Source organism: Danio rerio, chromosome 20 (assembly GCF_052040795.2).
Source record: "Danio rerio strain M-AB ecotype USA chromosome 20, GRCz13ab, whole genome shotgun sequence".
Classification (NCBI taxonomy): domain Eukaryota; kingdom Metazoa; phylum Chordata; class Actinopteri; order Cypriniformes; family Danionidae; genus Danio; species Danio rerio.
Genome location: NC_141040.1, coordinates 47,715,783 through 47,742,926, shown reverse-complemented (window position 1 = coordinate 47,742,926; position 27,144 = coordinate 47,715,783). Strand labels below are relative to the sequence as shown.

Genomic DNA, 27,144 nt, shown 5'->3' with positions numbered 1-27,144 from the left:
CTGCAGCATTTAGGTAAGAAGTTAAGGTCAAATCAACAGTACCATGAGAATTACAAGATTTTTATGGAAGAAATGCTCAACAAGGGAGATGCAGAGATTGCTCCAGTAATACCTGATAAAGAAACAGCTTGGTATATACCACATCATGGAGTTTACCACCCTCACAAGCCAGACAAGTTAAGAGTAGTATTTGATTGCTCATCAAAATTCTGTGGCATATCTCTTAACGATACTCTTCTTACTGGTCCAGATTTGATTAATTCTCTGGTGGGAGTACTTTGTAGATTCAGGAAGGAAGCCGTTGCTGTGACATGTGACATCGAAAAGATGTTTCATCAATTTCATGTCCCCCCTGAAGAGAGAGATTATTTAAGATTCCTATGGTGGAAGAATGGGGATTTGAAAGAAGAGCCCATTGAATATAGAATGACTGTGCATCTTTTTGGTGCAGCTTCATCTCCTGGGTGTGCGAACTTTGGCCTGAAGTATCTCGCAGAGAAGTACAAATCTGAGTATTCTGAAGCCTCTTCATTTGTGAATAATAACTTTTATGTGGATGATGGCTTAATTTCAGTTCCATCTATACAGGAAGCTAAAGATTTGATTGCAGAAGCTAAAACCCTGTGCAAGCTTGGAGGGTTACGTCTCCATAAGTTTAACTCAAATGAGAAAGATGTCTTGCGCTGTGTGGATTCGTCAGAGTGGGCGGTTTCTTCTAAGCCACTAAATTTGACTTCTGAATCATCTGGGCATGTTCTTGGCATACAGTGGTCTACAAAGGATGACACATTCAGTTTCAACACTCAACTTAAAGATCAGCCTGCAACACGTCGAGGTATCTTGTCAATTGTATCTTCCTTATATGATCCCATTGGATTTGTTGCTCCTTTCCTTTTGAAGGGAAAGTGCATTTTGCAGGAGCTCTGTCAGAGAAATATGGAATGGGACGATTCTCTCCCTGATGACTTAATTCCACGGTGGGAGGAGTGGAAAAATAGTCTCCAGGACTTGAAAGATTTTACTGTTCCAAGATGTTACTATCCTTCGTCCTTTAGTAAGATTGTGTTGACAGAGTTGCATCATTTCTCAGATGCAAGCAACCTTGGGTATGGTGCATGTTCCTACTTAAGAGTCAAGAGTGACAAAAATGAAGTGCATTGTTGCCTAGTAATGGCCAAGGCTCGAGTGGCACCTATAAAAATCAAGAGTATTCCAAGACTGGAATTGGCTGCTGCGGTGGTTTCTGCTAGACTGAGTGTTTTGCTAAAAGCTGAACTGCAAATGATGATCGATCAAGAGTTCTTTTGGTCTGATTCTCAAGTTGTTCTTGCATATCTCAACAATGAAGCAAGAAGGTTTCACGTGTTTGTCGCTAATCGTGTTCAATTGATCAAGGAAATTACAAATACAAGCCAGTGGTATCATGTCAACACCTCTCAAAATCCTGCTGACCATGCCTCTAGAGGTTTACTCATTTCAGAGTTGAGATCTACTAACTGGATGACTGGACCTACATTTTTATGGGACCAAGAAGTGTGTCCAGCTCCAAACACTTCAACTAAATTACTAGTAGGAGATCCTGAAGTCAAACTTGTACAGGTACGGCTGACTAAAAGTAGTGATACTGCTAACTTCCTTGATCGATTTGGCCACTTCTCTTCCCTGAGAACTCTAATCAATGTTGTTGCTCGAATAAAAAGGCTAGCATTAAGGAAGAAATGTCTTAAGGATATTGTCACCGTTGAAGAACGCAAGTGTGCATTACAGGCTGTGATTAAGCTTATTCAAGAACGAGCCTTCTCCCAAGAAATCCAAACAATCCAAGGAGGTAAGGCTCTTCAGAAGTCCAGTTCACTTTTCCACCTGGATCCCATCTTGAAAAATGGTCTTCGTGTTGGAGGAAGGTTGAAAGGATCATCTCTTAGCGAAGAGGTTAAACATCCATTAATTTTGCCCAAAGAGAGCCACATTACCAACCTTATTCTAAAACACTATCACAGCAAAATTTGCCATCAAGGAAGGTCCCAAACGCTTATGGAACTCAGGACACATGGATTTTGGATTATTGGTGGCAGTAAGTCGGTTGCTAAGTTAATCTACAATTGCGTTCAAAGTCGGAAACTCAGGCGACCAGTGGAGGAACAACAAATGGCAGAACTTCCAAAAGAACGTACTGAAGCCTCTTCCCCGTTCTGCTACACGGGTATGGATTGTTTTGGTCCATTTATTATAAAAAAGGGACGAAAGGAGTACAAAAGGTACGGCCTTCTTTTCACTTGCCTTTCATCACGAGCAGTCCACATTGAAATGCTTGAAGACCTATCAACAGACATGTTCATTAATGCTTTGAGATGTTTCATAAGTCTGCGAGGAGCTGTTCGTCAACTTTATTGCGACTGTGGTACAAACTTTGTAGGAGCTAGAAATGAATTCAAACAGGCTCTTAAGGAATGCGATGTCAAAACACTGGAGAGATATCTTGCGGAAAATCAGTGTGAGTTTATCTTTAATGCTGCCTCAGCTAGTCACTCAGGAGGTGTCTGGGAACGCCAAATTAGGACTGTGCGTAATGTGCTGAATTCTACTCTTTCTTTGTGCCCTGGTAGACTGGATGACTCTTCTCTAAGAACATTGTTTTATGAAGCGATGGCTATTGTTAATAGTCGACCATTAACTGTGGATGGAATAAACGACCCAAAATCACTAGAACCTTTAACTCCTAATCATCTTGTTTTAATGAAATCCGAGACTGCTCTTCCTCCCCCAGGGAAGTTTCTAAAGGAAGACGTGTATGCTACAAAAAGGTGGCGCAGGGTTCAGTACTTGATTGAACAGTTTTGGAGTCGTTGGAAAAGGGAATATCTCCTGAATATATCCACAAGACAGAAGTGGCACGTACCTCGACGTAATCTTAAAGTAAATGACATTGTAATCATTAAAGATGACATGCTTCCTAGAAACAAATGGCAGTTAGGTAGGGTTGTTGAGGTTTTTCCAGGTAATGATGGCCTTGTTAGACGCGTTAAAGTTCAAACAGGAGAACAAAAACAGAAAACGGGGTTGGGGCACCATTCTTCACATTCAGTTATTGAGCGACCAATCCAAAAATTGGTTGTTATAGTTGAGAGTGATTAGTTGCAACTTTCTTGCATCAGACAAATAATGTTAATTTTGTATGTGGATTTATTTTGTGAGTTAAATTTGAAGTTAAAATCATGTATGATATTTGTTTTGTTTGTTTGATTCATACCATGATTTGGTGGGAGTGTAACTGCCCATGATTTAATGTACTCGCTTTGCTTGCCCTAATTGGAGTCACCACAGGAGGGCGCTCTAGACTAATAGGATTTAAGTGAGACAAAGCAGAGTAAGAGCAATTCACGTTTGTTCACGAGCTAACAGGTACAGCTCGGAAGAATGCCTTGAGCTTTTAGTGTCCCTTCGGCAAGCAGAGCGAGGTATGTTTTGTTTATTGTTTGATTTATTTGGAAAATGTTAGATGTTTTGTAAATGTTTGTTGTTTTGTTTTTCTATGTTGTTTGTTTGTTTTCTCTAGTTTTACGGTGCTTTGGTGCTTTTGGTGCCTTTGGTCTTTTGATGCTTCTGTGTATACAACAAAGAACTGAGACGATGATTTATGTGATGAACTTTATTGCATCCAAGTAAACCTTTTTAAATGCACCCGTCAAAAACTCTCTGCCTATTCTTTGAAAGCTGAAGGGCTGCTACAGTATATATTTTGAAAAGGGGAAAAATAATAAATGGTTGTATGAAGGCTGTAATGTTTAAATAATTTACCATTTAAAACACGTGAAGGTCATGTGACCATCAGGAAGAACACAGCATCTCATTTCTCAAAGGATGCGTTCTCTGCCCTCGCGGTCTCCTGAGTTCGTTCTTCCGAGGACACCTGGCAAGACCGGTCTCCACAAGAACACAAGTCTGTTCTCTGCGTTCTTGGAATTGAGAAACAGCCCAGGTCATTTCTGACTGCAATGGGAAATTACATTTTTACAGCTGATAAAAACATGCTTACAGCCAATACAAAAGATGATTTTAGTGCATATAGCCATGATTAACCTTCATGACAACTTTGAGGGGGGTACATTTTTTTATTTCTCATCTGTTTCATTAAGTTATATTAAGTCTGCATAATTATGGGCGTGACCAATTGAGTGAAAGCTAGATCTCGCTGCTCGCTGTCTCGTCACCTCAGCTGATTACGGCTAATTAGCTGATGAACTCGACATATACAGTACATCGCATTTTTGTGTTGGTTAATGTTTCTTTACACAGTCAATTGCCTTTTGGGATTATTTTCCTACTATTATCAGATGATATAGCATGCTGTGTGCACTTAATTGTGCTCACAAACCATTCACGTGGTGAGTGAAATTACATACTGATACACAATCTCTATTAATGTATTTGTTTTATTTAAGATCATTTATCATTTATGATGTTCTTTAGAGCTGTAATGCACTCCAGAATCTGACAGATTGATTAGCTATAGGCTAATCCCAAAGTAAAGTCTGTCTAAGTCAGGTCTAAGCAAAATGCCAGCAGGTGTCTGTAGCTCCGCTCACTTTCTGCCTCTTTGCCCTTGTTTGGTATTCCGCTGTGGGTGCGATGACGCGCAAACAAAATGGTGACGTTTGGCCGCACTACTAAACCTATGGGTGACATCACGAATACCACGTCCATATATTTTACAGTCTATGGTTCTATCTGACATTTTTATCAAAATTGAGTTATTGATATATTCTTATTAAATGACAACTTATTGTTTATATTTTAAGACTTTTTAAAAAAACAAACAAATGTTACACACATACTATTTGCTATGTGGATTGCAAAAACTTTGAAGCTAAATATCTCAAAATCCTTCAGAACGCAGAGAACTTTATAATCCCAAGATGACGATATGTTTGAGAACTAACAATAATATTAGCCTTTTCATATTAACCTTTATTTTACATCTAAAAAAACCGTGAGAAAGAATCTTGATCTTGATTTTAAGCAAAAAAAACACATAATTCACATTTTAGCATTCAGAATCGTGCAGCCCTACCTTTATTCTCTCTTGATGTGTAACATGTGTAATAATATTACTGTTTTAATACTTCTGCAATCAATGCTTAACTCTACCACAGCTAAACACGATCATAGATGGTTCATGTTTGATGTCCCTGCAAAGTCAATTTGGTGTACTGAATGATTGTTTACATTTTCTGTTAATACGTGTGCAACATATTAACATTTTAAGAAGCTTTTAACATTTCTGCATCAGCTTAAACCCAGAATGCCTATGCAAATCACCACGCTTCAAAACAAAAGACTATAAAACCTGCCTCAGGGGAGTCACTTCTCATTGGTCAACTCAACTACTGAGGGTGGTTACAGGACCACCCTTATAAAGCTGGTGACCAAGGCCACCCCCAGGCTACAATCCAGAAGAACCCCCAGGAGAACACCCAGAGAACTCCAGGGAGCAGGCGTGGACCCTGACAAAATGGGTTAACTGCACAGTTACACAGTGTCTATGAGAAAAGAAAAGGCAGATTTTTTTCCTGAGAATAATCGAAGAAGCAGGAGGTAACTCCAGATTATTATGGAACCAGTTGAACTACTTAAAAGGTGACAAAAGAAAAGACAGGTCATCACTTGAACTGATGGTAAATGGGGAACTGATAAATAAGCCAGACGATATAGCTGAAGTATTTAATAAGTATTTTGTAAACTCGGTAGCCTCAATCACACAGTGTTTCTCCCTCAACTATTCAGAAGTTCATCAAGCAGATACAGTAGAACAAGCTTTTGCGCTAAGGTTAGTTTCCGAATCAGACGTCAAAAGAACAAATACATCTATTAAATCGTCCAGAGCAAAGGATATGTTTAGGATGGATGTGAACATTTTAAAAAAGCCCCATTCACACTGCAAAAAATGCTTTTCTTTACTTAAATTTTTTGTCTTGTTTTTAGTCCAAATATCTAATAGTTCTTAAATCAAGAAGCATTTTCTAGACAAGCAAAACATATTGTCTTGTTTTAGGAAATAATATGCCAAAATGAAGCAAGTTTTTCCTTAAAACAAGCATACAATAAATACAATACCAGCATACAATACAAACAATAATCTGCCAATGGTGTCAGCAAAATAATATTATCACAAATCAAAAAACAAGATTGTTTTGCTCACCCCATTGGCAGAATATTTTGCTTGATTTGAGGAAAAACTCACTTCATTTTGGCATATTATTTCTTAAAACAAGACAATATGTTTTGCTTGTCTAGAAAATGCTTCTTGATTTAAAATTTTGTAGATATTTGGACTAGAAACAAGACAAAAAATCCTAGTAAGAAAAGCATTTTTTGCAGTGCACACGGGTCGTCAGCTTCAATGCTTCCCATTCACTTTGAATAGGTGACGTCAGACTTCAGTGGCGTTGGAGCTTAAGTGAGTCTTTGGTTAAGCCTATCACTTAAATTATCAACCTGTCTATTTCTCAGGGGATGTTTTGTAGTGCTTGGAAATAATTTGTCATTGCGCCTATTTTTACAGTTGAAGTCAGAATTATCAGCCCCCCTGAATTATTTTTCCCCCCAATTTCTGTTCAACGGAGAGATTTTTTTCAGCACATTTCTAAACATAATAGTTTTAATAACCCAGTTTTAATAACTCATTTATTTTATCTTTGTCATGATGACAGTAAATAATATTTGACTAGATATTTTTAAGACACTTCTATACAGCTTAAAGTGACATTTAAAGGCTTAACTAGGTTAACTAGGTTATCTAGGCAGGTTAGGGTAATTAGGCAGGTTATTGTATAACGATTGTTTGTTTTGTAGACTATCAAAAATATATATTTTTTGACAGAGGGAATTCTTCATATCACAAAGGGAACGCAAGTAGTGCCTCCAGATTACCACTAAACTGGTGTAAACTAAATGTAACCATAAAGAAACCATATAAGGGTTAAATTAATTATTGTTTCAAACGTCTTAAACAACCCTACTTAAACATAAATGTTTTTTTTTTTACATTTTTGATAGCGTTTTAATTTTAATAGACATAATTGAAGTCAACTGTTCATTTAAACGATCGCTGGACCATCGGTTTGTTCAGATTTAAAGAGTTGATTCTTTTAAATCCCTGTTCAAATTAATCTTCAATTCACTTTGAGCTAAATCATAACACTTTTCAAAGGGGATACTCAATTGTGCCGGGCACTATGCGTTTTTAGAGCAAATCTTTTATGTAAACATCTAGGGAATTATTACAATAAAATCAATCTGAAATAATATATGTGTGTGATTGCTTTTCCTCTACGCCAAACAATTTGTTTCCTTGGGATCTACCAAGCTAGGTCAGAGGTCATGGAGATCTCTTGAGTGAACCTGGAATATTGAAGGATTGGAACCAACCATTTTATGTGTTAAATTACTTTGTATGCAAGCTGCCAGTTTAGATGTTGATAATACCAGTTTTTATAGGCACTGTAAAAAGTAATTTGTTAGGTTTACTTAATTGAATTATGCATAATTATAATCTTAAGTAATCATAATTTTATCACATTAAGTACTATTTACTAATGTAGAACAAGTAAAACTTACTTATATTGAGTTACATTTACTTGGGTCAATTAGGTCATCTTAACTTTATTATTTAACAATGTAGGAAAAGTAATTCTCACTTATACAGATTCACATTTACTTACGTTAAGTTATCTTACTTGAAACTACTCTGAGAAATGATGCTATTAAAGTTTACTTAAACTACAGTCTAAATTATGCGCAGTTAAATTGTATGGTAACATGGTCAGTTCATATAACTTCAAAACCTTTTTTTTTTCAAAATGCTGAAAACAGCAGAAGCTGTTGAATAAAATCCGTATTAACAAGACATTCTTGTATCAAAATACACTGAACATCGTTGAGTCAATTTAACCATCTTGATTTAGTTTTAATTTTAATTTAATTACGCTCATTTATTACAAAAGGTGTAGTCACCTTCAACCTAAAAATAAATCCAATTTTTGGAATTTTCACTTAATCCTACAACAATTATTCCAGCAAAGGTTACTTGTACAAAACCTCTAGTCTACACACATATAGCTGACCATGCATCAGTCTGTCCTGAAACAAAAGTACAGCAACTGAAGACACTCGTGCCTCTTGGTCTTGACATCAAGTTTTACAGATATAGTCTTTTCAGGACCTGGACTTTGTCTGACAGATTATTTGCACCTAGCCCCATGAAAATCTTTTTAAAATACTTTAAAAGCATACCTCTGGTTTTGTGAGAATCCAAGTTCAATGCGTAAATCACGACAAGGATGGAAAACATGCATTTGCCAAGTTTTTGGATGTCTTCAGTGATGATTCAACATCTTCACAATTGTCTTTACAATGCCTCTTCCTATAAGACAAGATGGTTTCCTCGGGTGGTGTTGTACAGGAAAGTTTGGGTTTCATCAGGTTCAACATCCTACAATCAAGATCAAGTACAAAATAAACAATTACCAATAAATCAAGCATGAAAGGAGTTTAATATTTAAATAAAATGAGTCTCTCATTTTATTTAAAAAGTTCTCTCATTATTCTGGCATTTAGCAAATGTCAATCATTTAGGTAATCCTAACGGACCTAAAATAGTGAACGTTTAGTATGATTTACCATCAGACATTTTTTTAAAGAATGGTTATGTTCCTTTTTTAGAGTGTTTGTAAACTTCTGGTTTCAACTGTAAATCTAACTTACGATCCCTATGAACAACGCAGAAAAAAGTACTTAGACTGGTAGAAAATGTGGGGTATTTGGAGCATACAAATGCTTTATTTTTAAAATTGAAGATACTTAAGTTCAATGATTGGGTTCAATTTAAAACAGCACAATTTATGTTTAAAGCTAGGACAACTTAAAACAAAAATCTGCAGATACCTAATATAAACAAATAAACAAAAATCATCAGGTTGGCTGCTGATGAATAAAGGACAGGGCACTGGTTAATATACAGCACCACGAATAGCATTCCTTTACCAGCAATATTGCCACATTGTCCAAATTGAAGCATTTGGATGGCTTCAGTGATGATTCTAACACCTTCACATTGGTCTGTAGGATCTCTCTCTTCGTATATGATGAGATGGTTCCCAGGAAGGTGTTGCACATCGATGTTAGGGCTTCATTATGTTCAACATGAGACCTAAGAACAAAAAAAAACAAAAAAAACAAAGACAATTAGCAATAGAATAATTTCTTAAGTACATAATTTAAGATAACAAGTAGGGCTGCTTGATTATGGGAAAATCATAATCACGATTATTTTGGTCATATTTGTAATCACGATTATTCAAAACGATTATCAGTTGAAGTCAAAATTATTTGCCCTCCTGTGAATTTTTTTAATATATAAATATTTCCCAAATGATGTTTAACGGAGGAATTTTTCACAGTATTTCCTATAATATATTTTCTTCTGGAGAAAGTCTTATTTGTTTTAATTCAGCTAGAATAAAAGCAGGTTTAAATATTTTTAAACCTATTTTAATAGCTCGATATTATTAGCCCCTTTAAGCAAGATATATTTGATTGTCTGCAGAAGAAACTACTGTTATACAATGATTTGCCTAATTACACTAATTAAGCCTTTACATGTCACTTTAAACTGAATACTAGTATCTTGAAAACTACCTGGTAAAATATAATGTTGTCACGAATGACAGGGAGACCCAATTGCAAGTATAAAGAGATTTATTGGAATCAGACAGAGAACAACAGAGATAGGATGATCGCTGGCAGATGACCGGTGAGTGAAGCGAGCAGCAGATAGATGTCTCACCCAGCTGATGACATGTTAACACAACTGACAGCCACGCGACTCCCACACAGACACAGAGACACACACACCCATACACACATATACACACCGCACACACACAAGCAACCCCCACACACACGCAGACACATCATAGAAGAACAGACAGATCCACAATCGTGACAATACCCTCTCTCCTAGGAACGCCTCCTGGTGTTCCCAGACGAACATACCTGGCGATTGTAATCATCTAATGATTTTAGTGACAATAAATAGGCCAATAAATTTAGGAGCTAGCTTATTACAAACGGTGCGGAGAGGAATGCTCTTTGAAGAAAGCCACACTTTTTGACCGACAACATAAACGGGAGGCTTAGACCAGTGGCGATCGGCTTTAGCCTTGGTGCACACACCCACCTGGAGGAGGGTCTGTCTGGCCCTGCTCCAAGTGTGGCGGCACCTCTGGACAAAGGCGTGAACGGAGGGAACCTCAGGGACTTCAGATTCCAGACTGGGAAAAACTGGTGGCTGGTAACCTAAACTACACTGAAACGGAGAGAGGCCCGTAGCCAACACTAGTAATGAATTATGTGCATACTCCACCAACGATAGCTGCTGACTCCAAGAGGAGGGATTCTGAGAAACCAAACATCGCACTGTGCGCTCAAGATCCTGATTGGCTCTCTCGGTCTGACCGTTACTCTGGGGATGAAAACCAGACGAAAGTCTAACAGTGGCCCTCAATAAACGACATAATTCCCTCTTAAATTTAGAGATAAACTGAGGTCCCCTGTCAGAAACCACATCCGTTGGGAGGCCATGAATGCGAAAGATGTGATTAATGACAGCAACCGTTGTCTCTCTGGCTGACGGTAATTTGGGCAGAGGGACGAAATGAGCAGCCTTCGAGAACCGGTCCACTACGGTTAAAATCACCGTGTTGCTGTTGGGGGGAGGCAGACCCGTAATGAAATCTAGTGAGATGTGGGACCAGGGTCTCGAAGGCACTGACAGCGGTTGAAGGAGTCCCGCGGGTGGCCGATTGGAAGTCTTGGAAACAGCACAAACAGCACACACAGAGCAATACAAAACCACGCACATCACGAGCCAAGGCTGGCCACCAGAATCGTTGTTTAATAACAAATGATGTGCGACTCACCCCAGGATAGCTACTTTTTAGGAATGTCTCCGTCAAATAACATCAGACCGAAATGCCTCTGGCACGAATAACCGACGTGGTGGGCATCTGATCGGGGGCATTACCCCATCCAAGGCTGCGCGAACCTTCGACTCGATCTCCCATGTGATGTTAGAAACAAAAATCTGCTTAGGCACCACAGGTTCGAGTGACGATGTACGCTCCGAAGAATAAAAAAGACAGGATAACGCGTTGGGCTTAATGTTCTTAGATCCTGGTCTATATGAGATGGTAAAATTGAACCGTCCGAAAAATAACACCCACCAAGCCTGCCTAGAGTTTAATCTTTTGTCGGATTTGATATACTCAATATTTTTATGATCGGTCCAGACGATAAAAGGGACCCCTGACCCTTCTAACCAATGAAGCCACTCCTCCAAAGCAAGCTTGACGGCCAACAGCTCTCAATTACCAATGTCGTAATTTCTTTCTGCGGCTGATAAACGATGGGAATAATACGCGCACGAGTGGATCTTGCCATCCAAGGAGGAGCGCTGGGACAGGATAGCTCCGACCCCGACATCTGACGCGTCGACGTCCACCACAAACTGCCGGGAAAGATCAGGGGTTATCAGGATTGGGGCTGAAACAAAGCAGCCTTTCAGTTTGGAGAACGCAGCTTCGGCTGAGCTGGACCACCTGAACGGCGTTTTGGAGGAGGTCAAGGTGGTCAGAGGTGCAGCGAGCTGGCTGAAATTGCGAATAAATTGCCAGTAGAAATAAGCAAAGCCCAGAAACCTCTGCAGGGCCTTACGAAAATCAGGAGTTGACTAATTTACCACAGTCTTAATCTTCTCTGGATCCATGCGCAACCCCTCAACTGACATGATATGCCCTAGAAAAGGAACAGACTGTGCATGAAAAACGCATTTCTCCGCCTTGACATAAAGACCATTCTCTAACAGCCTCTGAAGCACTCGACTGACATGTTGAACATGTTCCTGGAGAGAATGGGAAAATATCAGTATGTCATCCAGGTAAACATAGATAAACTGATCTATCATATCTCTCAACGTGTCATTGACGAATGACTGGAAAACAGCCGGAGCGTTGGAAAGGTCGAAGGGCAGAACGCAGTACTCACCCCCTCTGGGGGTGTTAAACGCTAATTTCCACTCATCCCCCGCTCTTATGCAAATTATAAGCATTGCGGAGACCTAATTTTGTAAAAAAGTTCGCCCCCTGCAGACGCTGAAAGGCTGAAGACATCAACGGCAAAGGGTATGTATTCTTGACCGTGATGTTGTTCAGCCCTCGATAATCAATGCACGGGCGAGGGGAACCATCCTTCTATTTCACAAAAAAAAATCCCGCCCCCGCCGGTGAAGAAGAGGTGAGAATGATCTTGGCAGCCAGAGAATCAGAAATATATTTCTCCATGGCCTCCCTCTCTATGGGGCAGAAAGCGAGTATAATTTGCCTTTAGGCTGAGACACTCCTGGTAATAAATCTATAGCACAGTCATAGGGACGATGAGGAGGCAGAGAAGCAGCCCGGGACCTACTAAACACCCTTTTCAGGTCATGGTACTCACAGGGCATGTTTGATAGATCCATCTGTTCCTCCTGAATCACAGAACGAGAAACAGCAGAACAAGCAGACAATAGACAAGATTTGTGACAGCTCTCGCTCCATGAAAGCACAGTATTATGTCCCCAATTAATGTGTGGTTTGTGCAAAACCAACCAGGGATGTCCCAAGATCACAGGGGTGGCGATAGTCTCTGTTAAAAAAGTTTCAGAATGGTTACTAGAAGTAATGAGTCTTATGGGAGCAGTGGAGTGTGTAATGGTGGGGAGAGAAAGACCGCTAAGAGCGTGCACTGAGATAGAAAGAGAAAGGGGAACAACAGGGATTTTCAAACTGTACGCCGGCTTGGAGTCAATAAAATTCCCCTCCGCTTCGGAGTCGATGAGCGCATGACAGTGGTGCATGATAGAGTTAAAAGATAGATTGACTGGCAGCATGGTCGTGTTAGGAGATTCATCCAGGATGACTTCACCTGCCAGTAAACTCTTACCCGGTGACGAATTCTTATTCTTGGCTGGACACGAAGCCACAAAATGTTCAGCGACTCCACACTACATGCACAGTCCTTCCGTGTGGCGACGACGCCTCTCCTCCGTGGAGAGCCAGAATCTGCCCATCTGCATGGGTTCGGGCTCGAGATCAGATGAGGTGGGGTCAGAAGTTGCAAGGAGAACAGATTGCGTGGGAAGATGTGGAGTGTGCAGTTTCTTGTGGAACCCTCTCTGTTGTAACCGAGTGTCCACTCTGATGGCTAGGTCGATGAGCCCATCTAATGTCTTTGGCAGATCCATGACGTAAATCTCATCTTTAATATAATCTGCTAGTCCGTGCAAAAACATGTCCCACTGAGCTTCGGCATTCCATTTAAATTTGGCCGCCAGAGTAAGAAAGTCAATATAATATTCAGCAACCCTCAATTTATTCTGTCTGAGTTCAGCGAGCTTACGAGCCGCCTCTCTGCCTGAGACCGCTCGATCAAACACAGTTTTTAACTCTACCGAAAAGGCTTGAAAAGAGTTACAGCAGAGGAGTTTACGCTCTCAAACAGTGGTACCCAAAAGTGCCGCTGTTCCTGTCAGCAAATTGATCGTAAACGCCACCTTACTCTTTTCGGTAGCGAAAGACGAGGGCTGTAGCATGATGTAAGGTGAACATTTAGCTATGAATGATCGGCACAATTCTGGTTCGCCGGCGTTACATGCTGGTGGTGGGAGTCGCGGTTCAGTGGATTAGGGGGTCTCTTCCAGTGCATGACTTGCTGGTGGATTAGTGGGAGGAGCTTGCTGGACGGCTTCAGTACGGAGTACAGAACCCAGTCACCAAACCTGAGTCGTGAGCTCAGAAACTTGAGATGATCAGCGCCTGAATGGCCTGGCTGGTGACCACCATTTGTTTGTCCTGTTGATCCAGTTGGGCTGAACTGTGAGCAAGGAAGTCTTGGATCTTTTGCTGCGTAAAACATATGCTAGATAAGTTGGCAGGTTATTCCGCTGTGGCGACCCCAGATTAATAAAGGGACTAAGCCGAAAAAAAAAAGTGAAATTATAGAACAGTCTAGAACAGATGCTTAAACAATGTCAGGATATTAATCAATTCAAAAAGTTGTAAAAATTCATATTATTAAAGCAATATAATGATGAACAGAGGTGATTGAAAAAGAATAAAATGAGAACGGTATGATTAATGTTCATGGTTAAAATTCAATTAATGCCTGTTTGCAATACTATGTATTTTTGTATGTCTATGTTATAAAATGTAAATGTACAAATGGATTTAAACATAAAATACATCAAAGATGCCAAATGAATAAAATAAGTCTCATGTAAAGCTCATGCGTAAATAAGAGATAACTAAAAGAAGAAACAAGTTTAATAAACAGCCGAATGATGTGTGTGACAATGGGGTGGGGAAAATATTAAGCTTGTGCTTCATCCCGCTCCATTTTGACCATGTTGAATTGTATTTTGTTTGAAGAATTGTTTTGTGTATGATTTTCCTCTTTGAAATAAATAAATCAAATCAAATCAATTTTGCAGATACTTAATATAAACAAATAAATAAGAATCATCAGGGGTTCGTTCTTTGTACGTGGATTACTCAATTAGCTGGATTTAGTTATTGACAATTTGACACGATCCAGGATCGATTAGTTCTTACAAACTCATCTGAGACTTATTGTCATCGCAATATTTCTGGTAGCTCAAACCTGCTTAGGAGCAGGTTCATTTCATAAACAGGATTAGATCGGGTCAGTTCAAGCTAAGATAATACTGAAAGTATGCACCGAATGTTGATATATTTTCTTACATATATACTTGGGATTTTACTTGATTTTAATTTACTTTTATACTTGGGATGTATTTTTTTAACTGTATACATATATATACATATATATATAAAGTAAAAAAATATATATATGAATAAAACTTATGCAATCTCCACTCCAAAATTATAGTTCAAAGACTGCCACCTGGCAGAAGAGAAAACTCATTCAAAGAGAAAATGTATTAATATGAACTTTTTAGATACAACACGTACATGCACAATATTCAACTTTAAAAAAAAAAAAAAATTTATGCAGTCATTCATGTATTTTGACCGCTAACATGCCGGTGATTTGATGCTTTGCAAAAGCTGCAGACACCTTTACCGATATAAAAATGCTTTTTTGATGCAAAATTAATTTATACAGTTATTCCTTACGCCGATGAAATTACTGATCTTAGATCAGTTAATCCAGACATTTTAATCGGATTCGCAAGCTTGTTTGAAGAACCACATTAGCCAGAGATCAGTTATCAAGATTAAAAGATCCAGGATCTGTCAAATCATCTTAGATCATTTAAGCGTGATACAAAGAACAGACCCCAGGTTGGCTGCTGATAAATAAACAACATGGTATTAGTTAATATAAAGCACCATAAATAGCATTCCTTTACCAGCACCATTGCCACATTGTCCACATTGAAGTAGTTGGATGCCTTCAATGATGATTTTAACACCTTCACCATGGCCTGTAGCATCTGCTTCTTCGTATATGATGAGATGGTTTCCGGGGTGGTGTTGCACATTAAAACTAGGGCGTCATGTTCAAGATGAGACCTAAGACCAAGAAAAAACAAAACAAAAACAATTAGCAATACAATCATTATATATATATATCATTATATATATATATATATATATATAAAATATTTAATTTATTTTTTGTTATGTATATAAAGCTCATTTTTGCAATCGTTTTAGAACTTCGTTCAATTGCCTATGAGAGAAATGACTAGGAATAATAAATGTCAGAAAATGAACAAACTACTTGCTCTACAAACACGTGTGTTTATGACTGTACATAAAAAAATAGAATAATATTATATTTAAACATCAGTATGCAACATCAAGCAGCATAACAAGCTGTTTTAACATCTAAGAATCACTAAAAGTCAATAAGACCTGAGCCAAAAAGATTTGCATCCAATTGGACGTGAAGAAAAGGGTTAATAAGTTGAGTAAAAGTGATCAAAACAAAAATTAAATATATTAAAACAGAAAATTCTGTCATCGTTTGCTCACCCTTCATTTGTTCCAAACCTGTTTGACTTTCTTCTGTTTAACTAAAATGATATGCTGAATAAAGTTGGAAACCTGTAAGCATTTGTTTTTCACACTATGAAAATTCATGGTTTATAGTTTTCTTCAAAATATCATGATAGTTATAAAGTTCTGGAAGTAAAATAGTGAGTAAATGTTCATGTTTGGGTGAACGATCGCTTTTAATATTAGCGGTTCAATTGCATATTTGCTGTAATTAAATGTAAACAGGGTGATGCAGTGTCTCAGTAGGTAGTGCTGTCGCCTCACAGCAAGAAGGTCTCTGGGTTGCTGGTTTGAACCTTGGCTCTGCTCAGTTGGCCTTTCTCCCTGCGTTTGCGTGGGTTTCTTCCGGGTGCTCCGATTTCCCCCACAGTCCAAAGACATGCGGTACAGGTGAATTGCGTAGGCTAAATTGTCCGTAGTGTATGAGTGTGTGTATGAATAAGTGTGTGGATGTTTCCCAGAGATGGGTTGCGGCTGGAAGGGCATCCGCTGCATAAAAACGTGCTGGATAAGTTTGTGGTTCATTCCGCTGTGGCGACCCAGGATTAATAAAGGGACTAAGCTGAAAATAAAATAAATTAATGATTAAATGTAAACAGAATGATACATTTTATTTACTAAAATATGGAAAGCAATAGATAAAGGTGAAATAGTCCATTACCTCCTAATGTACATCAAGTCAACTCAACGCATGACACTTGGACCCAGGTAACTGATGCTATGGACAGAAGTAGACTAAAGATAACAGTAGACTGTAGACAGAGGAAGGAGAAGAGAGGTTAAGTTGGCGATTTAAGGTTAAGGAGAGTATTAGCTCTGCTAAAAACACCAACTGGATCCTGGCCAGTATAAACACAGAAACATTACAAGGTTCAGCAGCAGATCAGTCAGTGCAGGTTATAACCCACAATGTTGCTTTTAAATATACTGAATTTACTTGAGCTTTACATGTATTGGAGGAACTAACAAAAACACCATAAACTTGCTGTATTTATTAAATGTAGAATCAAACCTTTGAAGATTCAATTTAGAAGAAGACTAAACGTGTCTTTGTATAACTTGCCCAGACTTAACATGCTGCCATCATGTGGTTGTTTCAGCTGTGCCTCGCAATACATCACTGCTTGGCATCACTTAGGAAAATTCAAACTTGGTATGCAGTGGGGAAAATAAGTATTGAACATGTTTTTTATCTGGGAATAATATTTCTAAAGGAGCTGTTGACATGGAATTGAACCAGAAATAAATCTAAAAAATGTATTATTTATTTTATTGGATTTAAGTTAGGTGATTGGTTGGGCCAATCCTCAGCTTGATTTTCTTTCTCTGAAACCATTTGAGAGTTTCTTGTGTTTTAAATCATTGTCTTTTTGAAAAATCCACCCTGGTTTATCTTCATCATCCTGCTAATGTAGATGTTGGACTGAAGAAGCTGATATTCATTTACAATGATAAAGAGCAGAGGGTAGAACTACTGAGAGATTTCAGCTGCTGTCTGGGCTTTCACTGTCTTTCTACATGATTTGTTTTCTTCGCATATATGGATTTCTTAGGATGTTACCAACATCTGGTGAAATTTTCAAGCCAATAGCACTTTTAGAAATAAGTTTTCTGAGAAAAAGGGTGACGTATTCAATTCTTATTTCCCCCACTGTATATATTTACCTTTTCACTAGCGATCTGCAGTCTATGGAAATATTGTAATATTGATATGGCAATGCTTTAGTAATAATTAGTTATTTATATATAGTAATGAGTGATTTATTTCAAACAGATTCAGAAATAAGAGTCTGAAAGCGCTTTACTGCCAGGCATGAGCTAAAACAACACAATTCTTGATTTTTTTAAAATTCAATCTAATTGTTTTATGTTCATTAATTTTTTTTTCGGCTTAGTCCCTTTATTAATCTGGAGTCGCCACAGAGGAATGAATCGCCAACTTATCCAACACATTTTATGCAGCGGAGGCCCTTCCAGCTGTAACCCAGTACTGGGAAACATCCATACACTCTCATTCACACACATACACTACGGACAATTTAGTTTTTTTACCTATAGTGCATGTCTTTGGACTGTGGGGGAGGACACCCAAGCCAACACAGGGAGAACATGCAAACTCTACACACACAAAAATGCCAACTGACCCAACCTCGAACCAGCAACCTTCTTGCTGTGAGGCGATTTTGCTACCCACTGCATCACCGTGCTTCCCTGTTTTGTGTTCAATCCACTTAAATTAGTAAAAATTAACAAGTTAACCTAATTCCGTCACGTTGTCCAAACACAAATCAATTGTTTGGAGCCCAGCATTTACTACAGTTAGGGCTGGGCAATTTTTTCGATTAATTCGAATTTACATTTTGACAACAATTTAATTTTATATTAAATTGAGAAATCGCAATTTTTTTATAAAAATATTTGATACATTAAAATGGCACCAATGCGCTTTGGTTCACTCTATGTATGAAGCAGGTCGCACACCAGAAGCACCGCGCAGCACCACGGATTTTAGAACTCTAATCATAGGTTTCTATACACTCACCGGCGCCGCCCAGCCATGATTCAGGACGCAGTTCATATTTCAGCCGCGCCACAGAGCACCATCTGATTAGTTTCATGTTAAATCTCATGCGAATGTGCGCGTCTGGTGTGTGATACTTTAAACTGTCATGTGCGTGCCTTGTTGCGGCGTTTCTGGTGTGCGACCTTCTTGACTGCCTGTCTGGGTTCAATCATGGTAGTGACGGACTGAACACAGAGACTGGACAGCCTAATTTAACCCAACGCATGAAGTTGTGGGCATGCATCGCAGAGCTGGTGCAAATACAACAAATACAAGCATTTAAGTGTCTTCAGTTGTGTATTCTTTCTTTTGTTAATACCCTTGCATCAAACGTGCTTTGGTCCACTCTCACGCCACTGCCTGATGAGGGGATTTACATTCAGACTAATGCAACAAGTAAAATCCTACATGACTTCACGCTTTACTAAGTCACGCCTGTGTGAATTGTCAAGACATATTCCCTTAACAAGTCGATAAACTCGATCTCTCAACATGTATGAAGGACGTAAAAACCTGCCATGTGAAAAGCTGCGCCGATCTTAGTTCGAACCGTGCTGATCTTTTGGTTTGAACACGAGCAGAGGTGAGCAGCTGTGGCAGTGAAAATGAAAGTACCTTGTTCTTGAGGTGTATATTATTTTTTTTATTTAGTTAGGCTACTGATGACTGTTTTGCAGCTTTCAGCCTTGAGTTTAATATTTTATTATAATCTTTTGTTTGTTTTGCAGCAGAAATATTATTTATTAAACTGACATGCATATATATGCTGTTTAGCAGTACAAAATAAATATTTCTTACTGCAATGCTTCATTTTTGTTTGATGCAAACTATACATTTATTTTTCATAAAGTAACAGACTTTTTATAGCAGATAACTTGCATTCAAGCACATTCAAGGCAGCATAATGATGAGAAATGTAATTCATTGTTACTATTATTGTCATTTTCATCATCATTAATATTCTAGAATTATAATACATACACATTTTGGAATTATTGCACACAAATATCAATGTCATCTCAGCATTAGATAGTTGTTTCTGGTTTTTGTTAGTCCTAATTGATGTTGTTTTAAAAAACAATAAGTCCCTTAAAATACAATTTGCAGCGGTGCTTAATCATTTTTGGTGGGTGCTCCTAATTTTTTTCTGGTGCTCCTAAATTTTTGAAGTTGGGAGCACTGGTGCTACCAAGTAAAAAAGTTAATTTCGAGCCCTGTAAAATGATCGATATTTAAAAGGGGGAAAAAAGAAAAATAGATTAATTATATTATTTTATATTTGACACACATCTGGTGCTTTTATTTGCTTCTGCTATATGTCCACAACTTCACACATTGGGTTAAATTAGGCTTTACAGTTTCCATGTTTAGTCCTTTACTTCCACTGTATCCTTTTAAGAAAAAGGCAGCAGCATTACAACCTGTCATTTAATCAGAAGACAAAGTCAAAGCCGAGTTGACAGCCAATCTTTCCTAGGCTCAGCAAAACTTGCAAAAATATACCTCTGTATTCCTGCAACTGCAATATTTACACAAATATTTTTTATTTAAATCTTCTGCAACGATATTTAACTTGTGAATTTGTTTTACATTAACTTACACCTTGTTGACCAATTTATGTATGGCATGGCCATTAAAAATACAATGTTCCTTAACCAGATGGCTTTTCAAGTTACTTATAAAGAGAATGTTACTTCAGTCATGTTGTTGTAATGTTTAAAGTTGACTAGTTACACAATAAAAAAATCGAAATCGAAATCGTGAATCGGTCAAACTTTATAAAAATACCTAGATTTTTTTTTTCGCCCAGCCCTAACTACAGTGTATGAGGAATTTGTTTCATGGCAGAAGTTTCTACAGTGCAACAGAATAAGAGACAGGACAAAAACAGACAGTAAAGGGTTAAAAAAAAGAATTGAATATAGAATAAAAATAAATAATTTGACAGTATATTGCTAGGGCTGTGTGATAAGCTGATTTGATCGTGAACGATCAAAATTACTGCACAATCCACAGAAAAACCGTTGTATTGCCACAGGACTTGAAAATTAAACAAAAGTCCATTCGGTTCACTCCGAGCAGAATTGATATTTTTTCATATCCGTTTCGTTTCTTGTGTTACATATTGAACGAAACAATCCGAAAACGATTTCCTAGAAAAAATACCGGTTAATAACGTTATTTTATTACAAACTATTGCAGGGCTCTAGAGTGCCCTGATTTCTTAACTAAAAAAAATTATTGGAGGGGTAAAGTTAAATAAATTGTCAATAAATATTATTAATGAAATATTTATAATATGAACTTGCTTTTGGTTATATCTATACCGGCTTTGTGCTCTTACGTGCGCTCTCGCTCACCAGCAGCAGTTGATTGATACAAGCTGCTTAAGGGCACTACACACACAGTCCCATCTACCTAATCCAGCGGCAAGTGCTGAAACATGCAACCAGTTTGATTTGTTGCCGATTTGCGTGCTGTTCCTATTTTAAAACGTCTTTTATTTTTTAAATCTCTCAAATTAGGCTACCATAATCTCCCTCTGAGATATTAGTTCAACAGCGCTATGTGCTGGCTATTGAGCAACACCCCCTGTACACAGTTTAGACACTGCAGGTCTACAGCTCTGATGTGTTATGAATGACATGCTTTAAATGACAGTAAGACATGAGATATTTACTTTTTTATCGTAAAATATACATTACAACCGTACCGTACAACAGTAAAATAATATTTTTAATGGCCTATTGGCAGCGTAAAGCCATTAAGCTTAAATACTCTAAGCATGTTTTTTTATTAATATTAAAACAAATGACAAACTAGCCACCTTTTGATTTTATTTCATTTCCGTAAAAACTTTTATCAAACAAAAATGCAATTAATTTTATTTTAGTGTTAATTTTATTAGAAATGTAATAGCCAGGCAACATTATTTGTACATAACATTGGCTCTGATCTTGTTTTTACAGATATCCTACTGATGAAGCCCAGGCTTATGACTTTGGCTAAAAGACATTACCTGTTCTTCTCGGTGCTGTATTTTGACATTTTGTAAGGGCTTCAGCTGGTACCGACCTCCGTATCAATGTCTATGTATCAATGTCTGGATGACAGCGAGAGTGAGATGAGACCTCAGGTTTGAAGTGCGGCTGCTCTTCACGTTTTCTTTACACAGTTTCTGCGAATTTTGACTATATCTAAAGTTTTTTTTATTCGATTAAAAGCCAAAATATTACCAGACAGCCAAAGTAACTTTCGGTTTTGGAAAAGAGCTGCTTCAGTAATGAAAGACACAGTTGGTGGAAACACACACACTTACAAACACACATGCACGCACACACACACAGGATACTTATAGGACCATTCATTATTGATTTATTTACCATTAAACGCAGAGTAAATAAGCGTAAAAAAGAAAGGCATAACTTCAGAAAAAGTGCTGTTTTGGTGGTTGCTTTGTTTCTCTGCCATTGGCTTGTCAGTGGTGCGGCATTGCTAAATCACTTTTGTTTTAATTAGAAAATAAGATTATATAGCCTTTTGAATTTAGGCCTAGGCCCTGTATTGGTGTCATGTTCACCAGCGAACAAACCACCAGATGTCGCTGGTAAACACTCACTCATGAAACTACAAATCTGCCAGTAAATGGACTACATATTCAGTCATGCCACACACACACACACCTGCCCCAAGTCTCCACTGATTAGACTCCCACAGCTGATCCTGCTTCAAGACTGATTACACACAGTATGTAAGCAGCACACACACTCATTCACATTGCAGAGTCTTGTTTACTGATAGTGACATTAAAACGCGGTTCCTTTGTCTGCCTTTGCCGTGTTTTGATCCTTGCCTTGTTTATTTATTTAATTCTGTTCGCTGCTTGCCTCTGACCATCTGCCTGTTATTTTGACTTCGACTCTGGATTGCCCTCATACATCTGTTTACACCTGTATTGACCATTGCTTGCCTGACTACGATTAAACCTGCATTTGGATCCTACTTTCTGTTGTTGGTGTCACTCCCCGTCGTTACAATTGGATAGATTAATTGAAATAATGTGTGGGATTTTAACAACATTGTCACTACTTTTACAATTGATTAAACTAGGGACCTAAAGATTACTCAATGATTGATTTATTGTCTGTAACCTTTTAAAACCGATAGACCTTATTGATGATCGATTAAGCATGGACATTTAATAAGTTATGCTTTGCGCTGTGAGATGCGTCCCCGATGTCACACATTACATAATCAAGTGTTTAAGGGTGCTTTCACACCTACACTTTTGTTTCGGAACGTATCTCGTTTGCCCAGTTAGCGCGGTTCGATTGGCATATGTGAACAGGGCAATCGCGCTCTGTTCCGCGCCAAAGTAATCGCTCCGAGATCGCTTGAATGAGGTGGTCTCGGCTCGATTGAAACGAACCCTGGAGCGGTTCGATTGCAGTGAGAAAGCGATCCGATCCGAGCGCGGTTATATCACAGTGTTTTATGGATATGTAATAGGCTTACGGCTATATGAAGAGAGAATTATGAGTAGGGCGGGAAGTTTTGCGAGTCTCCGGATGCCCGCGAACGAGGGATGATCTCCCGGTAATCTCGCGTCTCTCTCCCAGTCCTCAAATAGGCATCGTCGCGCACCCTTCTCACCCCTCCCCACCGTGTCTCTCCTCAGACACGTCACGCGCGCGCACCCTGTCAATCACCACCAAACCACCACCTCTCCTGACAGCTGAGCGGGACGCTGCAAAATAAACCCTGACACTCTGACCAATGTAAGGAGAGTTTACTCGCACGTGACTTGTTTTAGCTCTTCTGGTCCGATTAGAAACTTTGCAGTGTGAAAGCGAACCGCTACAAGAGCAAAGAGCAACAATGTAACAATTTTAATCTCTGTTTCAAGACAACTGAATCGATTCACAGGTGTGAAAGCACCCTAAGCTTACTTTACCTTATGGAGTCATGCACTCTCTTGACTTTGCATATTGGGGACATAAAAAACCCTGTTATGCACAGATCTTGTTTATGTCCGCTGGTCCTGCTGTTAATCCGCGGGTCAAGTAAACAAAAAGTAGGCTACATGACGTTTAATTATGGGTAGCAGGTTAATAAGACCAAACACTGGTTGTGCAAACTTTACCTACTTCCTCTAAAATATTAAAGTGTTTCAAGCTATATTATCTTTTTATAGACTGGCATAAATACGCATCACAGCCAGACATTTATAGTCCATGTAAAACATGCGCTTACCTCATTTGACTGTGATCATTATGCGGATCATATTGCATATTCGGTTAATTCTTCAGTAACCTTGTAAATATTGTATTTTATTAATAAATTGTTCATAAGGACTAAGCTATTAAATACTGCAATTCTCTGAATGGAAAATACTCGAGTGGTTTGATAATATATCATTCAAAACTTTATCCATCATGTTTATGATCTGCCCCTCATCCTTCAATATTACAGATCGATTTATCAGATGATTTGTCATGAGATAAATACTAACAAAAGGATTTTCTTTATGGAGACCCATCTAAAAACAATCGACAATCAATAAGCTTTAGTAACAATAACTTAAACCAAAACATACCTTAAAAAGAGCCAGGTTCTCTGAAACCTTTAAGACAAGCTCGTCACATCAGAAACGACTCTTGCTAATGACGTCTGCTTCGTGGGCCTTTGTGCACATGCTTTAAATGAATGCTTTTTGTCTCCCAAATTCATATAATAAAGAGAACAATAAAATAACGTTATTAAATGGTTAACTGTAAACATTTCTGTTCAGAAGCATTAAAGTTGACCTTGTTTTCGTTTTTTTGTTTCTGCAAAATCATGTCATTCGCTTCCGTTTCTTGAACCGGTTCAGAGCCCTGATTAAAATATTCCTAAACATACATGGTATGAGTATATTTTTATGTGGGGACATTAGCTTGGTTGTATTGTACCTATGTAATTTGCAAAAAACAAATTGAAAAAGAATCAGGATAAAAATCATGAATCGAGATTTCCCCAGAAAAATCGTGATACAATTATTTTTTCCATATCGCCCACCCCTATACATTGCTATATACAATATCATCCGTATATCTAAATGTTGTGGACATTGAAAGAGTATCTATGCATGTTGTTCAATAAATAATTGTATGTGTGTATAAATATTGTTGTTGTTCCACAATTATTATCACGTGTTCATGGAATTCCTAACAAGCCCTGTTAAAGGCATACTGTAGCTTATCCAAAAATAAAATCATGTCATCATTTGGAAACACATGAAAACACTCACTTTTCACTTGGTTTCAAACTTAACCATTGACTTTTCCCACTATGGTAGTCAATGGTTAAAGGTTTCCTCATTCCTCCAAAAATCTTCTTTTGTGCTCAAGAAAACTAAAGTCATGTCTTTATCATGATCCCTGTAATGAATATTTAAAACAGTTCTCAACAAACATGCAAGTATAAGCTCTCTACTTACTTGTTCCTGGAGGTTTGTTACTTTCTCAGTCACATCACATTCTCTATGCATATTTCCTCTGCATCCTATTAAACCAAGAACAGCCATAATTAGTTTAATATTATTAAAGTGACTTACAGACACTCAGACAAAGCAGAAATAAACCCCTAAGTGGTTCTACTCTTACGAGATAAGTGCCCTTTTGGCCATTTTGTATTCTCATTCCCTAAATTTTCACTCCTACATGAGAAAGAGATAAGAGTGAGAAAAAATGAAGAGAAAAAAGCATTTTATTTTTTATTAAAAGCATTATTTTATATTCATTTTACATCATTCCTTAGAACATCTTACCCCTTACCTACAGGACAAAGACCGAAACCACACAAATATGATGTTTACATCATTTTAACACTTCATTAATATTTATACTAACTTACTGCTAATAAATACAATTTTATTCGTTCTTTATAATATAAATGGGAAAAATAAGTGTTCACACTTATTTCGCACACATTATTTGTTTCCTTTTTGCTGGTGGACAGATTAGTAAAAGTGAATTGGTGAAGTTTTGGACAAGGCTAGTGCTTTTATAATTATTTCGTCATAACTGGATTAAATTATTGAATGAATCAGATTATTCACCCGGTAAATGAAGACATGACGCCATTTTATTATGCTCAGCATCACATTACTTCTGTATTTGCAGTCCAAATGTAGTTTGATAAGGCAGTTCTGCTGATTTTAATGGATATTCATTATATCTCGTGTTTAATGTTTATACATTTCGCCAATAACTTACATTTGAAGTACAAAATAAATGCTAAGACAAATCTTACCTGTTATTGTATTTAAATGAACCCTGATTAAAAAACTAATCTCGAGTTAAATGACCAGTAATGACTCATCAAACAGGAAATATTTACGAGAAACAAAGATTTCCTGAAAAATCTGTTAATTTTGCTCCAAAAATACCCGTGAAGAAAATAAACAACCGCTAATTAATGTAGTTTTCAACTCAGAGAAGCTCCGCCCACAGCGCACAACTGACCAATCATGTATCAGCTGACTGTAGAACGCTGGAACAAATTCTTAACGAAATAGGAGACACATAACCTCTTATAATCCAAATTTCGCCATTGCTTTTATTTGACAAGTATCTAGTGCAGGGCTCGAAATCAACCTTTTTCGCTCAGTAGCACCAAGGCTCCTAACTTAAAAAATTTAGTCGCATCAGCCAAATTTAGTCGCAACTTCTTAATTATAAGCACCCTTACTAAAAGTTTTATACAAATATTTATTGCATTTGAAATCAACAGTAATCAAACTAACAAGCAATAAAATATATATAAGCGTGAAGAAAATATGTCTCAACGAAATCCTGTTGTAACACGAAAATAGATTTTTATAACATAACTGAGTGCCCAAAAGTTACACGGACCCAGACCGGCCCTGCACGCACTGCTGGACATCAATGAATCTGTTAATGATATAACTTGTGCTGTTCTCTGTCTGATATTGCAGTGATGTTTTTGACTTACTATATGCATACGTCATGTTCATAGCAATACCGGTCTTTTCATGAGTAGCGATATTAGTTTACTCATTGCAAGCCCGTTTGCGATGGTATATGTGGTGTTAAATTTGACATATAGCTGGCACTTGCACGGCGGACAGCATCTGGCGATTAAATGAAGGATTAAACAGAAGCTCTCGTGCTCTCTGTGGCAGACAGTTACCTGAAAATTCCATCCCACAGATTTTTCATAGCGGACTTGAAGCCAATGGAAGTCTTTTATCCACTCTTGGAAAAGTATAGATAGTGGATTAACATTCAGCACATGATCACTAGTAAGATGTGTCATTATTTGTAACTTTAGACGTCACGGTTTCTAAAACAAAATCTGTCAGTGTTATCTTCATTCTCATCTTCAGCGCTTTACAATGTTTCGCGGTAGTAGCTTTCTGTCATCCTAAGCCAGAAGCCA

The 27,144-nt window shown here is 37.9% G+C and overlaps 2 protein-coding genes and 1 long non-coding RNA gene across 3 annotated transcripts in view; 1 reads left to right on the top strand and 2 right to left on the bottom strand.

Moving 5' to 3' along the window:
* The window catches only part of efr3bb (EFR3 homolog Bb (S. cerevisiae)), a 1,037,141-nt gene that overhangs the window by 361,779 nt on the left and 648,218 nt on the right, over positions 1-27,144 (bottom strand). The gene's annotated exons all lie outside the window — the stretch shown is intronic.
* The window catches only part of LOC147839450 (uncharacterized), a 77,040-nt gene that overhangs the window by 45,287 nt on the left and 4,609 nt on the right, over positions 1-27,144 (bottom strand). The window contains exons 4-7 of the mRNA XM_087298957.1: positions 25,181-25,245; positions 15,488-15,650; positions 9,043-9,208; positions 8,293-8,491 (exon numbers count right to left, since the gene is read on the bottom strand). The gene's annotated coding sequence lies outside the window, so the exon portion shown is untranslated. The remainder of the gene's footprint in view (positions 1-8,292; positions 8,492-9,042; positions 9,209-15,487; positions 15,651-25,180; positions 25,246-27,144) is intronic.
* On the top strand, positions 3,373-3,692 carry LOC147839451 (uncharacterized). The gene is made up of 2 exons (XR_015519137.1): positions 3,373-3,458; positions 3,557-3,692. It is a non-coding gene; the product is annotated as an uncharacterized LOC147839451 (long non-coding RNA).